This window comes from Microtus ochrogaster, unplaced genomic scaffold, assembly GCF_000317375.1.
Source record: "Microtus ochrogaster isolate Prairie Vole_2 unplaced genomic scaffold, MicOch1.0 UNK86, whole genome shotgun sequence".
Taxonomy (NCBI): domain Eukaryota; kingdom Metazoa; phylum Chordata; class Mammalia; order Rodentia; family Cricetidae; genus Microtus; species Microtus ochrogaster.
This window is the reverse complement of record NW_004949184.1, coordinates 1,462,762-1,477,820: the sequence shown is the minus strand read 5'-3', so window position 1 is coordinate 1,477,820 and position 15,059 is coordinate 1,462,762.

The following is a 15,059-nucleotide window of genomic DNA, read 5'->3' as shown; positions in this document are numbered from 1 at the left end:
TAGTTGTCCCCACTGCTACCACACTGAAGGCTTTTGCCTCAGAGATTTGCTCTGACTTAGATGAAGTTGGCTCAGTTGTAACTTTGAGGCACACAGCATCTGATTTTCTTTCGATTCCTTGTATTATCTGAATTTCTGATGAGTTCCTTTTTGTCTTTATAAAGACCTCATTACAGAGCAAAAAGCATGTTGGTAAATACAAAGAGACGGGTAAGAGAGACTTATTGCACACAGCTAAGTCAGTGTCTTGGGGGGGTTAAGCAGTGTCACTATTTTCTTGTAAGGAAAGATTGAAAATAATGGTCTTTTATATTTCAAGGTCCTGGCTGCCCTAGAAACACCAGCTCTATGTCTCTATCTTACTGAGTCTCGGTTTCCAGCCATCTTCCTTTACTCTTGCGAGTTTGACTGTCGGCGAATGGAGGTGACAGTGTCACTGTAGCCTCGATTGCCTTGCTTCAGCACTGTTTTTACTGTTCCGGGCTGCCTATTGCTTGCCATACTCCCACACCAAATATCACATCAGGCTTGGTTATGGCATAAAAGAACAGTGTCATTTTCTCTTAAACGCTTTTCGGCAATGCCAGTTTTGTTGAAATGTCTTGAGGATTTAATGCACAGCCCTCCCCTAACACTCTTAGACTCCCCTCGTGTCCATCTAAGCCTAGCGCCCTCCAGCTGCTCCTGTCCCCGTGTCGTCAGTGAGTTCACCTCAGCTCTAAGCCAGCCAGAAGAAGAGTTTCAGGAGCATCCTGTATCCTCACAGTTTGGTCTTCCCTCAACTGGAGTATTGATGTATCCTTTCTGCTGCTAGTGCTTGACCCTCTGAGCTTCAGCATGCCTCTCTGGCTCTGTGAATTTATATACTACAGATTGATATTGACCCATTTGCAGCTGAATTCTTCCCCATTTCTCTGGAATGCCCTCCAATTTACACTCTTATTCTAAGTATTTGGGAGCCATGTATCCTGTTTGAAACTCTACCTGGCACACAGTAGGTACTCGATGTCTTTGTTGAGCAGAAGAGGAAAACTGATAGACATTTGCAGTGGTGGCTGTGGAAACATCTTCCTAAGTTCTTAGATCCCCTAACTTCAAATTGGTAATGATTTCAGGTCAAGAACTGTGACAGTGTGCTGGATGTCTTTTTATAGTGCTAAGAGATGGCTTTCAAATGCGGAGAAGTGACAGGGATTAAACACGGATCCACATGAGCCATCTGATTCTTTGTTTCTGAATATTTGGTTTTGGATTCATAGCACAAGGGCTTCTTTCTGTCTAGCGACGTGGTTTTATAGTCTTTCTTAGAGATTCCAAAGAACTTAACATTCAGCACCCCAAGTGATCCTTAGAATGCCAGGAGATGGACTAAGTAGCTTTTAGTTTTCATGTGAATTCCAAAGCAGTGAAGTGGCTTGCCAAGGAGACATGGAGAGTGAGAAGCAGAACCAAAGCCAGTGCTTGGGGCTTCCTAGGCCAGTACTCTGAACAGTATGTCAAGTGGTTAGAATGATCTCCTTAGAGGAATCTCTTGGGCATATTAGTCCTTGAGGGTGATCTGTAAGTCAACAGTTTTCTGTAATACAAGGCAGCTCCACTCAGGAAAGGGTTTCTTTGGTGTGTTTCCATTCTGGCACAGTTAAAGGAGACAAGTGGATTAGGCAGCTTTTGCCTTGTAAAACAGACAACTTTAGACTAATATAGGTCATGACTAGAGTTTCTATTTGAATGAGAGCAGCGCTTGCTGCCAGCCTTTTTGTACAAAGATTCTACATTTGGAAGTTGATGGTTTTGTGTTTTGATAGACTCAATTACAGCTTCAATTAGATGCTCTTGCCCAGTCTTTCTATTACCAGTACTTAGAGTAATAGCTCAATGGGCTATCAGAACCTTGGAGCACATTCTTTAGAGACTTACTTCATTGTCTCTATCTGCTGGCGCGCTGATTCATGAGTACAGATAGATTTTTCTCTCAGGTTTGTAGGCAGCCTGCTTGTTTGGCACGGTTGCATGTTTGCCCTTGATATTTTGTTCTTTCATTTCAATATAGCTCAGGGTTGGTAGTTGTCTGTTGCCTTTTCCTGGTACACAGTGGCCTAGGTCGCATATTGGGCCTTATTATATTTTGTATCATTTTGTATTGTTCTGTTCTTCAGTTTTAGTATATGTGCTGCCGAAGCGAGCACTGTTCCGTTCTTCAGAAATTTCTCTATCAGCTTTGTGTTACCCATCTTTCACATTTATCTTTTTAATGGCTTTTATCTCTTGTTTTTCTTCATGTGTGATTTTCCACCCTTGAATCCTCTCCTCCATTTCACTGTTTTCTCTACTGTTTTTTGTAAGCCTCATGGCTTGCTTTCACATATATCATTTTCATATTTTTTTTAAAAAAATTGCTTCTCTTAACTCATTATTTTATTCTTCTTTGATGCCTTATTTCTTTGAGCACGAAACCTTTTGGTCTAAATTTTTCAGGATTTCTGAAATCATTCTTTTTCCAGAATGTATTTGTGTATCTTTTGCTTACTCTCTCAGGCACTGTCCTGGAGACCATGCTGTGGGATTGTGGCTTTATTAATTTCATCATAGATCATTTTTTGCTCAGTTTTTGGACGTGTGCGCTGACCAGGGGGATAGGACACTTACACAAACATATATTGATTCTGCCGTCTTTGTCAGTGGTCCAGATGCTTAAACATTGACTTTACAGATAATGTCCTTCATAATCTATATGTTAGGAAACAGAAGGAACCAATATGGCCAGCAGCAGAGCACCATTAATGATTTAATCAATAAAGGATTTTTGTTTGCTGTTCTGGGTGAAAAGCTAACTTTTAACTCCAGTTCCTGTCACACTGGTTAGAGATAGCAGTGCCGTCTGGTTGGAAAATAGAGGGGACATATGAAATTTTAATGAACTTGAGACGTTATCAGCCATCAACAGTGATTAATTTGTTAATTAAATATGGTAGAATACTTCAAACTAGGGCATAATCAGAGCTATCAAGAGAAGTATAAGCTTGTTCTATTGGCCTCACCGAGTGTGTTGGCCATTCTGAGAGCTTCACTGTGACAGTTTTCTGTCTTTCCAGTCAGCCATTTTAAAAAGTAGATCATTTAGAAATAGGAAACTCTGTTGGTCCTGCGGATGTACCCCTGGAATCCCAGCATGCAGGAGATGAAGGCAGGAACAAGTGTAAGGCCAGTCTGGCTGCATCGTGAGAACCTGTGGGAGAGGAGAGGCGAGGAAGGAAAAGGGAGGGGGGAAGGATGTAAGGAAAGGCATGAAGGCTTTATTATGGCTTCTTCTTGTTCTTTGTGAGTACACACAAGTGGTTTGTAGGTTTAGGGCTTACTGTTGAACACGGGATAATGTTTTGAAAGTGTATTTGCAGGTAGATCATGGGGCTTGTTTGGAATGCTTGTAAGACTGAAACTCCCTTGCCTCAGTAGCCAGACATTCTAGTAGACAGCCAGCAGCAAACTGTATCACCTTCAGAACTCCCGTACCACAATGAAGGACCAAAAATGATAGCCTTGCAGCATCCACGGAGCTGTGCAGGAGGCAAGACATTTCCCCTGAGGTCAGTCGGCCTCGGGCCGTGCTGCTGGGAAATAGATGATTGAACACAGGTGTCCTCAGCTAAGGGAGACTGAAGTGAAGGTAGCAGACAGGAGTCATGGGGAGGGAGAGAAGGTTTAGTCATCAATTTCAGTGATATATTTTGTCTATCACATGCTAGAAACATCAGTGCTGGGCCTGTGCCAGTGATCAAAGCAGAGTGAACTCCCATTCCAGTAAGGACAAGATAGAGTAATTTCCTGGTTCACTGGGATACAAGTACCGTGGGGAAGATGAAAGACTTCTATTTCATAAAGGACAGGTGTATTCTTCAGAGAAAGAAGTATTCCTGATTTCCCAAGTGAGTTTCTCCTTTTAATCTATCAGTCTGAAGTGTGAGTCTGTCTCCCATGCTTGGCTCTTCTTCACTCTCCCCTGCGGGGTCCCTGCTGAGGTCCTTGTAGTACAGCTTCGGTAGATGGCAGGGGACAGCGCCCATTCCAGCCATCGTCTCTCTGGTCAGCTCTCACAATCAGTTCTCATGGAGTAAGAAGGGCTGCCGTTTGAGTCTCTGTAGCAACAACTCGCCACGGGTTTGGATGGGTAGCTCTCTTTAGGGTTTCACAAATGATCACTTAAGGACCAGTGAGATGGCTGAGCTAGTAAAGGGCGACCTGAGTTCAAGCTCCAGGTCCCACATGGTAGAAGGAAGGAACCAGCTGCTGTGAGTTGTCCCCTAATGTCCGTGCATATGCTGGGTGGCACATGCACCCACTAAGTCAATGTAGTAATGTTTTAGTCAAAAATTGACAAGTATCTGGATAATGAGGCTAGAGATAAAATTGCTGCTGGTCAGGAGGGGACTCTGTTTAGCATTTCACCTCATCTCAGAGGGGGAGGAAGGGTGGCTAAGGAGGCTTCCCTCTGAAGTCTACCGGGTGATATCAGGTGTGTCCACTTGCCAAAATCAAAGCAGTATTCCGGGCACAGAAATCTGGAGAAGCCTCTGCTTGCTTATTTCTGTCTCTGAAGTAGGGACACATGTCTACTCTATGGTAGAGTTTAAAGTGGCCGGCACATGGGCTGTCAGTTGGTGTGTGCCACAGCCTCCTGGCAGAAAATTCCCTATCCCTCAGAGGGACTGCTAGAGCCACCGTGGGGACTTGTTCTCCATGCCCACCCCTCTGACTCCTTGGGACAGATCTGAGTGACCCAGCAGTGAGAGCTTTAACTATTGGAGAAGCGATGGAGTTGTGTTTAATAGTGTCCATTGGTAGATCCTTTAAACTGCCTGATTTTCCATCGACAGAATCACCTTGGAGCATCAGGACCGAAAGTCTCTGAACATCTGGTAGTTCTGGAGCTGTCTTAAGGAAAGCAGACCTCACCTCACAGTAGCCTTTGAGCGTTTAAGTGCAGGTATCCCGTATGTGCGCTCTGCTGTGCAGAGCTTTAGCCGACTGCAGAGCTGACCTCAGTTCTTGGCATACTTGTTCCTTAAGTGTAGGTGACTACAGGCTCAGTACCCACCAGTTCAAAGTGATGACATCAGCCTTTGATGTCCAAGTCCCTTGAAAATAAAAAAAAATAAAGCTTGATGTGTGGGGTCTCATGGCCAAGTGAGGACTATTGAGTTTTTCCTGAGACATTAAAAACAGTTGAGATGGAAAGAGTGCCCGGGACGTGTGCCCTGGAAAAGAGTATGAACTCAACCTGAAAAATGTCTCTCTTCCATAAATCTCTCAGTGACATTTGGATTAATCAAGCATAATTAAATGTAGTTAGGTTTTTGTCAGATTGTAGTTCAAAATAATATTCATCTCTGGAGAGGGTAATATATTCTGTAGAAATTTTATTAAGCATTTCAGTTAAGCAAACAGTAAGGAGAACAAAATCAGCCCCGGGAAGGTTAATTACTAAAAACACAGAGGATAGTAGATTATGTAAATGATTTTAATTTTGAATACCATGGCTTGAGCTTTAATTTACATAGAGAGGTATTTGGGATTTGTTTTTCACAGTCTATTTTTCAAAAGTACCAAATTAGACTTGGCATTCTTTAAAAGTTCTAATCACTCCAGGCTTCCATTAGTCTTGCTCTAACTTTTTCCTATTAAAGTTTGCAAAAATGAAGAATTACAGTTTCCTTCCAGCGAATTCTCTTAGGATTCCATCTCGTTTGTGCAAATGATGAGAACTGTGTTTTTATTTCTTTACCAAATGGTGGCTTTAACCGAAGTATCAGGGGAGAGTGTATGAAAGCGTTCAACCCAGGCATACCTTTACAGCAAGTGCTCACTTAAACGATAAAACCTAGCTCAGATTGGTTTTAGATGCTTTCTTTCTTAGTAAAGGCTTTTCTCTCACCTTGCCTGTGTCAGGGAACAGGCTCTGATAAGATCTGCTCACATTTGATACTTGTCTAAATTTCACAGTGAGAGTTTCAGAAGTATTGTCATCTCAGCAATATAAGCTTACCCAGGAAACCTGAAGTTGTCCTTTTCACAAGAAGTGACACCCAGATTTCATTTGTGTAGGATGGAGCTGGGTCTAACCCCCTTTGAGATCGTCATAGACGCCCCTGCTGTTGGTTCTGTCTGGCCATTTGTTCGGTGGCTTTCGGTGAAGGTGCTACTTCCTTTGGAACTGGCTCCTTTGCAGATAATAAGCTTTCACTTCAAGGAGCACCCCATTAAGTAATTCTGACTTCCTTTAAAAGTGGCATTAATTCAAATGCTCTGGCTAACTTTTGCAAACATCAGAGATCTCATATGTGTGGTAACTATGCAATGCTGGCCCTGTAGTTTGCTCAGTAAAAAGATACCCAAGTCTGGCAGGTGGGCTGGTCTAACTGCTCCGCAGTTCAACTTGGCATCACGAATTGATGGGAAATAGCACAGTTCCAACAGAATGCATACTCATAGCAGATGTGCTTCATGTCTAAAATGATCTTCCCTTCAGATTCTTGGAAGAGAAAAAATACAGCATTAATGTTCAGTTAGAACTCTGTGTTGGATATTGATACGGGCTAGTCTCAAAAGAAACTGAAAGGTCACTGTGGTAAGTCAGTGACAGTCATTCAACCATACCAAATGTCATGTCCAGAAGAGCTTGTGAACTCAGGGTGAGCATCAAATGTGATACTGTTTACGTCGTGACATCCCTTTCACGTCCATTCCCATTTCCTTTTTGTCATTGAAGCTATTTTTAAGAAACCTCAATCTTTATTTTTTAATTTAAAATCATTGAATATTTTTAGGAAGAACTGGCTTGTGCCTTTAACTTCAATGCTGAACTTAGAGTCCCACATGTTTGTTTAGGATATGTGAGTTTATTGACAACTGAAGCCTGTAGCTGTAGGGATCTGAGAAGACGTGAGACTGCCTGCCACTACAGAGGGACCGTGCCGGATCTTGTGGCCTCACTTGGCAAGTCCTTTCAGGAGGGAGAATTTTCCCAGCTGTTTAGCCAGCACGGAAAGGAAAATGGCCGGTACAGCATAGAAGGCCCTGTATCTGCTTCCTTTCTTGTTGAGTGTTTATGTAACTTCCTGGGGGAACCTCGCAGCGTCATTTGGTTGCTTTCCACATTGAAAAGGTCCTCTAACAGCTGACACATGATGTAGACCAATAAATATTTTTGAGACTATTAAATATATTGACTCAGGTGGAAGCAAAAGCAAAGTTTACCTACAGTGTATGAAGCTTTAAGTGATTTCAAATTTGCAAGGAGCTGGGCTGGGGATGTAGTGCAGCGACTGTGCATTGCTGTGATAGGTGTGGAGGCCTGGCTTCCACCATAGCATTGAAAACAGGAAAAAATTACTAGGAATCATGCTACATCTTGCAGAAATTGTGTCTTGTTGTCCCCACAGTTTCCCTTTTGTTGGTCGCTCCTGATGCTTCTGTCTAAGCACTGCTCAGGACCGGAGCGCACGCACGTTGTACTTGAGGCTCCTGATGCTTCTGTCTAAGCACTGCTCAGGACTGGAGCGCACGCACGTTGTACTTGAGGCTCCTGATGCTTCTGTCTAAGCACTGCTCAGGACTGGAGCGCACGCACGTTGTACTTGAGGCTCCTGATGCTTCTGTCTAAGCACTGCTCAGGACTGGAGCGCACGCACGTTGTACTTGAGCAGTCGTGGACAGTGACACTTTGGAAGAAAAGGAGAGCTAGCCCCACTCTGCTGAGTTCGTGCTTTGATGTTATTTGAAATCATGATTGCTGCTTAAGGTTTAGAAACAGCATTTGCTGTTCCAAGTCCCCACCCAAGTGCTTGAAATGGATCTGTTTCCTTAGAACACAACTTTGGAATGCCTAGGAGATGCTGGAACTAGACAAAAGAGGTGTGAGGGAAAAGTTCAATGCTTTGCCAGGTTCTCTTTGTAACTCCTTGACTTATTAGTGTTGTCTAAATGGAATAATTGCGGGTTTGATAAGAGACAAATATTAACTTACATGTGTAATAAATGGCCATTGCAGTCTGTACCCAGAAGTTCAAGTCTGCTCTGGCTCACTCTGTGCCTCTGTTGACTTAGTCATGAATGTACACACATGTCCACAGTTCCCGGGCAACCTTGTGCTTTATAGAATGAAGCTCAGCCCCATAAGTTAGGCTGTCATGAATGAGGGATGACTAGATGGGGTCATTTGTCACTCTGTGGTCCACAGAGAAAAGTGTGTTGTGACTGCTGGAAAAACACAACCGGAGACCCATGTGGCTTGGGCCGTGCTCCTCGTGAGTTGCTGAGCAAATCTGTTGTTTGTCATAACCAGACCTGTCCGGCCTCACGCGGGCAATTCTGTACCCTGGTAACCAGAACAATAAATGGCAGTTGTTTTCCACAGCTCATTAGCGTGCTGTTTTCTGAGCTTTCTGCTCTGTGTTCCCATCACTCTCGCCGAGATAAACTTCGCCTTCTGTTTCTGAAATTTAACACCTAAGCAGCAGCAGGCTCCTTTGCAAGTTGCCTGGGAGGCACAAGGACACTGACAAGTTCTTTCGATTGATCAGAGTGAAAAATCAATTATTTGTGTTCTCTGTAGCAAAGGACACTGAAATCACATTTTTACGGGATACCCACCCTATGCATAAAACACAGGAAATGTGTAGCGGTGAATGTCCCTGTGACATCTTCCTAACTATGGTTCACATGTGGGGGGAGGGGACCATGTGATGTCCGGTCAGGATACTTACATGAGAGGGCACTATTATGCTGTAGACTGTAAACGGGTATACACTGGCTTGCTCTGGGCAGACCACCCACACCAGATTTATCTGAAATGACTAAATGTAAAGGCCTAGATTTTCTCTTCACTCTTGCAACTCAGATTCTCTGGGGTTATGACTCAGAAATATTAATAAATGCTTCAAGAGAATGACTTCAGAAGTGCAAACCTGGGAGTTTCTGCAACAGCGTTCTGAAGATAGCTTGAAGATTTCAATTAAAGGGCCATTTCTTTCGTGCTGTCTTTCGGGAAAGGGGCAGCAGCGATACCACTGCCCCCAAATATATTTAGGTGCAGTTACATGCTTCCTAGATAAAAAGATGGATTCTTCATATACTTAGCAGTGTGTCATTCATGCTAAGGACTCAGTAGCGAAGAGGTGTTGTTTCAAATTTAATATGGAAGCCACAGCCGCTCTATTATGTACTAATCAGTAGAAATCAATTACAATTGATTATTAAGGGGGTTAATGTCAGGAAGTCATGATCTGTTACTAGTTAGTTGTATTATGTGAGATTTTGTTTCCTCTATAAAATTACCAAGTTGGACTACATGGTTTCTTAGACCCTTATCCAAGGTTGATGTTTTATGGTACTTTAAAGAAAAACCCAAGTGATTAGCAATCAGCTACTTAGGCCAGACTTAGCAGCACACATCTGTAATCCCAACACTTGGTGGGTAAAGGTAAAAGGATCAAAAGTTCAAGGTCATCCTCAGCTACGTAGTGAATTCAAGGGCAGCCTGAGCTACGTCGGATCCTATCTCAAAACACCAAATAAAAACCAGCTACTTTGATGTTACCCATTTTGCCTTAAGAATGCAGAAGTGAGTTTGGGTTTGAGAAGTTTTACATCTGTGTTTTACCAATAGCCAGCTATTGTACTAGGAGTCGTTCATGACTTGGGAACCGCATTCTTGTGGCAACTGCTCCTGTCTTGGTTTTGAATTCACATAGTTCAGACTGACCGAGAGAGCCTTCTGCTCGAGACCGTGTCCTTCCGTGAAGTTGCTGCAGAGATTTATGCTGCAGTGTGTTGTGTTTTTATTTCCTTGTCCTTCGCTTCCAAATCCTTCCCAAATGACTTCATAATGCATGCTCGCAAGTGATTATCTGCTGATGTTTTCCAATGCTCACTTCACAACAACACGGAGATTAACACTTTGATCACATGAATAAATCATCAGGCTTTGTGTAGAAGAGATTGCCCTCCGGGAGCCGTTCCTGGAGACTACCCTCTACCACTCAAATTCTGCCTTGATGTTCTCGTTCTGTGTCTGCTGTTGGCGATGGCTGACACTGGCCACCTCAACAGTTAAAATGTGGCAAGCGTTTTTGACTTTGAATTATTTTGGAAATGTAGCCACCTGTGGCTGGTGGTAACGAATATCCATCTACTGCCATTTCCCCTGTTGGGTTTTTCAGAAGCAACATTAAGCACCCAGTTTTCGCCACTCACCGGCCTAGGCGCTTGATGGCGGCTGTCATTTCCAAATGTTGCTCTGTCCTTGGCCTCCCTGAGCACTGGTGACACCACCAGCATAACAGTCTCTCTTTGGATAAGAAAATAACCAAATGATATGTAAGTTTTTCCTGCTGCCACCCTGCAGCAAGAACAAGCCTCATCTTTGCTACCCACAAGTCAGGCCCCTCTGCAAACCAGCTCCTCTCAGGCGCATGTGCTTCCCTTACAACCCAGGGGCTCTTGACCTGAGGCCTGGCCTTCACTCCAGACTCACTGCAGGGGCCCCTTAGGTGACTCGAGTGTCACAGAGCGCTGGCAGTGCCTGACAGAGAGTGGCCTTTCAGCGTGGCTACAGTGTTGGTAGCACCAGCCTCTCTGGCACAACAGCATTACTGGTGCTCTGTTTAACAAGTGATTGACAGCTAAGGAGGCGAAAACCTTGTCAGGATGGGTTTGGGACTACATGGCCTCACTGCTTCCTTCTGTGCGCACAGCCCTAAGGTAGGCTAGCATTACTCACTGTTTCCTGGCATCTTGCTGATCCTCAAGAAAAATAAACTTGTGATTTCAGCAACTGTACTAGATGTTAAAGCTTTCAACGTGTTTTTAAGATTTGCTTTGTAAACTTATGTGCCTCTATGACTGTATGCCACACGGATGCAGGCTCCGCTGGAGACCAGAAGAGGGCATCAGAGCCCCTTCAGCTGCAGTTACAAGCAGCTGGGAGCTCCTAATGGGATTGCTGGGAACCAAACTTCAGTCCTTTGGCCGAGCACCAAGTGCAGTGAAGTACTGAGCCCTCTCTCGAGCTCCTCAACGATTCTTTTAATGGCTTGATAAGCTAGTGTAATGTTTTCTAAAATTTTCTCATTATTGCTACCTTAGCACAATAATTGGAATGGAGCTTCCTAGATGAAAACTGTTCTTCCTAAAGCTGGTAATGAAATCATTGTAAAGGTAAACACATGTTCTATTCTTCACTTGAGGGAGTCTTTCAGACAGTCTGTGATTAAAAAAAAAAATAGAGTGAGCCCTAGGACGGGCATTTCATCCAACAAGAGACTGGTCTATTCTTGGAGGTGCCTGGGCTTACTTGCCAAGGCCCTCAAGAAAGACTTGTCAACAGTAACTTTGGGGCTCATTTCTGCCCTTCTGCTCATCTCTGTATCCTCTCTGCTCTTTATGGTCTAGATGGGAGATGATATTGCCAGTCTCCTCTTTTTTATCACACTCAGAGAATGATTTCCAATAGAAAGGGTTTTCAAATTTTAGTTTTCCTATTTTCCTCCACTCCGGTTGAGAATTGGAAATCTTCGCGTTCTACAGTTAGAGTACTCTATCCCAAAGAGATTAGGAGAATTGGTGAGTTTGTAAGGTAATTCTAAAATTTTACTCAATAGGATCAGATTAGCTCTTCATGTTTATTTTGGGACAGGTTCTGGCCAGGCAGCTCAGGCGGGCCTGGTACTTGCTTTCGAGCCCAGCCCGGCCTCAGATTGAGGCAATCCTTCCGCCAGCCTCTTAAGTGTTGGGATTACAGGAGTGCATCAATCAGAAGCTTGTGTGGCTCCAAACATGGACTTTTCCTTAAGAGCTCATTAAGAATTCAAGGTAAGGACGGATAGGAGAGACAGAACTTAAGTGGACAAAGCACAAGCGAAGATTCTATGCCTTTGCACTTTTGTGTCCCCAGCACCTAGTGATGCACTCAAATGTTTACTGACAACTTCTTCCTTGGCTGAGACAGCTCCCATTGTGCCTGTCCCTTTCACTCTTCTCGGTGGACATCAAGATTCAAGAAACATTTAAGCGAGGTCATCACTGGTAGCTGTTAACTTAGGAGAGTGGTCAAAATCTCTGCTTATTGCTTCTAACCAGAACAAAAAGATTTAGTAGTTAGCAGGCATAGTGATGTATGTTTGTAAGACCAACTCTTGACAGCCTTGGGAAGATTGCAAGTTCAAGGCCACCACTTCTGGACATTTGGTTGTTTCTTAATGAATTTGTTCCCTGGGTGGACTTTGATTTATGTGAATTGTCAGATAGTTTTAAAGGTGTCACTGAGTGGTGGCATCGAATGCCTTTATTCCAACACTTGGGAAACAGAGGTAGGCAGATATTTGAGTTTGAGGTCAGCCTGGTTTACAGAGTGAGCTCCAGGACAGCCAGGACTACACAGAGAAATCCTGTCTCAAAAAACAAAAAAAAACAATGAGGACTACTGAGAACTCAAGAACAATGGCAATGGGTTTTTGATCCTACTGCACGTACTGGCTTTGGGGGAGCCTAGGCAGTTTGGATGCTCAACTTACTAAATCTGGATGGAGGTGGGTGGTCCTTGGACTTCCCACAGGGCAGGGAACCCTGATTGCTCTTCAAGCAGATGAGGGAGAGGGACTTGATCGGGGGAGGGGGAGGGAAAGGGGAGGCGGTGGTAGGGAGGAGGCAGAAACCCTTAATAAATAAATTAAAAAGAAAAACAAACAAACAAAAACAAAAAACCAAAAAAGAAAGAAAGAAAAAGAAAGGGCCTGCTCCAGGCATCAGGGATAACACACAACCCTACCCAGTGCCATTATGATTGAGCAGAAGGAGACCCACAGGCCTGCCCCAGGTGACCTGCCCTGGGAGAAAACACAGGTTCATCTGGTACCTTGTGGTGTTGGGTGGGTGGTTGGACACTATTATAATGAGCAAATATATGGTGGGTTATTGGGGAAGAGAGGGGGAGTAGGGAGGAGAGGAGAAAAGGGTTCCTGTCCTGTAGAGAGAGGCAGATCTGAAGAGGTGAAGGTGGTGAGGAGTGGGCTGAGGTTGGTGGTCTGCTCACCACCCAGGCCTGGGCTGCTGTCTGGGTCCATGGTCCTGATGTAGCCATGGTCTGTTGTTGTCTGTGGCTCCTGTTACTACTGAAGACCTAGAGGATAGGGCTACACAGAGTTGGTCCCGCCCCTTCCTTGGCTGCAGCATTAGGGAGAGGGGATCTGACACCATTGCCTGGGCAACACAAAGGAGCTGACCCTGTTCCAGGGGGCATGGGCAAGATGGTCCCGCTCCCCTCGTCTGCCATGGGGTGGCATGGGTGAGGAAAAGATGCCCTTCCCCCCACCCCTCACCACCTGCAGCAAGTGGGGAGCTGGCCCAGCCCCTCATCAGCTGTAGCACTCAGGAGAGCAGGTCCTGCACCTCCCCTGAGCAGCACAGTCGAGCTGGCCCTGGTGGGGTAGGTATATGTGAGACAACCCTGGGGGCCATGAGAGCAGGAGAACCCACCCTGCTCCTTGCTCCTTGCTTCATGGGGTGAACTAGGCAGGGAAGTGCTGGAGAGCTCACCCCGGTGATGAGGATGGGGGACAGTTGGTGGGCTGACCAATACAGCAATCACCCAGGCCCAGAACCAGGACTATGGGTTGGCCCAGGCCAACATCTACCCCTATCTATGATCTGCTGGGGTATGTGAAGGAACAAATCTTGCAGGTCCAAAGCTGCAGGACCTCCATGACACAGGGCACAACAGGATATCCAAGAGCAGTCCCAGTGAGGGCCCAGCACCAATAGTGTAGCAGAAACCAGAGGCTTCAAACCACTGCATTAACCCCTTGCAATGAACACTTGTGTGACTCACTGTGTCACAATACAGTTTCCACGATGAGATTTTTCTTTTCTCTTCCATTTTATTTTATTTGAGGTGAGGGTTGCGGGGGGCAGAGGGCAGATACAAAGAGAGAGGAAAGGAACGGGATCAAGATGCATGATGTGAAAGACACATTGAAAAAATAAGTTCCTTTCAAAAAAAGCCCGTGTCACTATGACTGTCTAAATACTTGGAGTTGTCTCTTAAATATTCAACTTAAATAGCCAATGAGGATTCCAATGCAAAAGGTGTGTGTATAGAAATAGTTTTGATGGCGTACACAAGTTTTATGATTGAATAGAATGTACTGTTTCTCCCTTAAGAACTTGTCTGACGTATTGTAGAAACCAAGAACTTACTTAAATACTGCCTGTCAAGAGTGTATCTGATTGGGGCTGGAGAGATGGCTCAGAGGTTAAAAGCACTGGCTGCTCTTCCAGAGGTCCTGAGTTTGATTCCCAGCAACGTCATGGTGTCTCACAACCATCTATAATGGGATCCGATGCCCTCTTCTGGCATTCAGGCAGAACACTGTATATACATAATAAATAAATACATCTTTTAAAAAATCTATATCTGTATATTTCTGAGACAGATTTTTTTTTTAAAAAACAAAATAAGTATGTCCCTGATCTGTGTTGTAAATCCAAGTAATATGGCCTATTTTTAAATTCCCTCCCTCACTGCCTGTGTGGCTTTGCTTGTTTGAGAGCATATGCTCATGTTGACTGCAGTCACTTCGCAGAGCGGCCCGGCTCCAGATGGACTTAGTCAGAGCTCCTGAACTGGTTGAGGCAATGGCAGAAAACTCTTAGAACAGCCACATCTCCCTTCAGTGTTGACACTTGGAATCATGGTTTAGTGTATCTGCCTCCATCTGTGTGCTTCCAATTGATTAAAAATGGAAAAGTGCTCGAATGGGCCACTTGCCAAAGCTTAGCTCTACTTGAGAGGCGTTCTATTTTAAGTGTATGAGGCGTCGACGTGCTGATTTCCAGAGTGGTTGTACCAGTTCCTAGCTTATATTCCCACCGACAGTGGAGAAAGGGTCTCATCCCCTCCGGCACTTGTTATTGGTTGTCTTAATGGTAGCCATTCTTACTGACGTGAGATGGTCTATCAAAAAGGGTTAATTTGCATTTCTCTGTGGCTAAAGATATTGGACACTTTT